Raw genomic sequence first — 2,732 nt, 5'->3', positions numbered from 1 at the left:
TGTATTTTTGTGATATCTTTTAATTTATAGAATTTATTAATTTTAAATAACTGATATTTTTCTTTTAGTTAATGCATTTTGTGAATTGCTTAAGAAATTCTTATGGACCTCAGAATCTTTATGATTCTTCTAAAATCGTTATCATTTTACTCTTTTCATTTAGATCTTGAAGTCACCTGGAAGTGATTTTTGTGTTGAGTGTGAGAGCTTAGTTTTGGTTTTTCTCTATGGGTAACACATTGACCCTTCATGACTTATTGGAAAATCTGTTGACTGTGCTGTCATAGGTGGGTGAGAGTCAGCTGGGCTGCTGAATCTGTCCTACTGGTTCATTCTTCAGATTGGGCTCTCCAAGAAAATGCCTTGAGACTCCGATAGCAGGGCTTACTAGGGAGAGAGACTGGGATCAACAACTGTGGAAGGTAGGAGGAGAAAGCAGGATCGTGAACAGGGAGAAGCTGGGATGCATTTCAGTGTCCACAAAACCTCAGCTGACTGTGTGGAACTCTGAAGGCAACATGATTTTTCAGAGTTGTTCTGGGTGAAAAAGAGGATCATGGACTTTCTTCCCTTTATCAGTTATGGGCAATGAGCTTTCATCATCTGAGGAAATTTTGGAAGAAGGCTCAAAACTACAGATTTTCTTCTGGAAGCATTCCCAGTACTTTCAGAAAAAGTAGTTGTTTTATCTCCATAGGGGATTTGAACAGCACTCCTCAGTATTTGTTATAGATCACATCTTGAGTTGCTTATATCTTTTTTTTTCCCCTTAAGTTCTTTTATTGGTACATTTTAGTTATACAATATGTTTACATTTATCATTGGGTGCTTGTACCTGTACATGATGTATCTTGGTTCTTATTTTTTTCCCTATTACCTTATATCTTTTTCTACATGGGAGACCTAGGAACAGATCTTCCAAGACTCTAGAGAACCTTTTTTTTGCAAACTGATAAAAGAAAGGTAAGTAGGGCCACCTACAGCCTTTGCAGTATAGGTATTCTCAGGACAAGTCTTTGTTTTCTATTGCTGTGACAAAATACCCAAGACTGCATGATTTATAAAGAACAGAGGTTTATTTTGTTTTATTTTTTGGTTGTCAGATCGTCTTTTTATTGAAATTTTTTTAGGCTTCTTATTCTTAGCTAGCTGGGCACTCCACAGTACCGCTGTTGATGTCTTCTATGACATCATGAGGGTGCCAGCCTTCCACATTGCAGCCCACAGACTGGGCGGTCCCCAGGATATCTTTAATGGTTCCGGGAAGTTCTCTGGCAAAAGACTGGTGCCACATCTGTCAGGTAATGTTGACAATCTTGTCAAAATTATATTTCCAATGTGTTTAATGTTTTTCTACTTCTTTCTGTCTCTTGGTAGCTCTTTGAGGGCTTTGATGATCAGGGCAGAAGCAGAAGGCAGCACTTCAATCTGGACCTGTCTGTTCTGAATTTTCAGCTTCAGCATAATCCTCAGACCCTTCCAGTCACCAGTTGCCTTGGCAGTGTCATCACCCATGTTTTTTGGAGACAGCCCAGGGAACCGATCTTGGGGGCCAGGGCAGACATAGCACTAACTTTGCCACTGGAGCACCTATGATACACCACCTTGACCTCCTTGGGGTTGAACTTGGGTGGCATGGTGGAGGCGGTTTGTGTCAGATGAACCCCGATTCAGGACTATGGAAGAAAGGTGCACCTTAGCCTCCTCCTAGCTGAAAACCAGAGCTATATTTTGATTCATGGTTTTGGAGACTGGAAAGCCCAAAGTCATGACATTTGCATTTGTTTGACTTGTGAAGAGGGCTTTGAGCTGCATCATAACATGGTGGAAGGGCAGAAGGGTCAATGAGCTCATGTGAGAAAGAAAGTTGGACTCATTTATAGCAAAGTCCTCTTTTTTTATAGATACTTCTTTATTAGAAAAGAAATTAACTGTCCTCAATAGAGACCACAGAAGGAAATTAATCTTGCAATTCTTGTATATACAGTTAAACTTCATGGTAAGGGATTCTTATATTTTCAACACATGTGGGAGATAAAAGGAATTATTTATGATCGTGTTACTCTTGTAAGACCAGCATTAATTTATTCAAAAAGGCAGAGCCCCTGGACTCAAACATTTCCCATGAGCCCACACCTCTCAATACTGCCACAGTGGGGACCAACTTTCCAACACCTGTATCCTGGAGAACACACCCAAACCACAGCAGTGCTCTAGCTAATACTCATGACCTCTTCCCTCCTTTCTCTATTCTAGCTTTCCTCACTCTCATCTAACACCTTGGTCTTGGTAACTAACTTGGTGGTATGAAAACTAAATCTTTTGAGAGTTCTGGGTTCCTAGTCACCATACCTTTGTCAGATCATGACTGCTGCACTCCGTTATCTTCTGTCAAAATTGATAAAGCCCTTCCAAGAGGCAACCAAATGAATCACTTATGAGCAAAATATATTACCTTTTGCTATTAATGTGTTACAGCATCTTCACTAATTCCTGATGATTAGGATCATTAAACTGCCAAGATTCTTCTCTTGCCTGATGACCTTTGATATGAGTCCAAATTGTTTAAGCAGCCACCATTGCTTGTGGTTCAGTGATATTCTTGCTGTGTGTAGAGAACTATGAGAGGTATGAGATCTTTATATTACTTGCAAGCTAAAAAGTTAACCTCCCAGAGTTCCATGGATACCTGCAGAAGACCCAAAACTTCAATCTATAGAAGGTGACATACA

General features: G+C 39.9%; 1 pseudogene; it reads right to left on the bottom strand.

The window, feature by feature from the left end:
• Positions 1–1,141: 1,141 nt before the first annotated feature.
• On the bottom strand, positions 1,142–1,637 carry LOC101719561 (large ribosomal subunit protein uL11 pseudogene; annotated as a pseudogene).
• Between the last annotated feature and the right edge of the window lie 1,095 nt (positions 1,638–2,732).

This window comes from Heterocephalus glaber, unplaced genomic scaffold (genome assembly GCF_053883595.1).
Source record: "Heterocephalus glaber isolate CG9 unplaced genomic scaffold, H.glaber_assembly_v1.0 deba00000546, whole genome shotgun sequence".
Lineage (NCBI taxonomy): Eukaryota > Metazoa > Chordata > Mammalia > Rodentia > Bathyergidae > Heterocephalus > Heterocephalus glaber.
The sequence above is the reverse complement of the archived record's forward strand: the minus strand, read 5'-3'. Positions and strand labels throughout refer to the sequence as shown.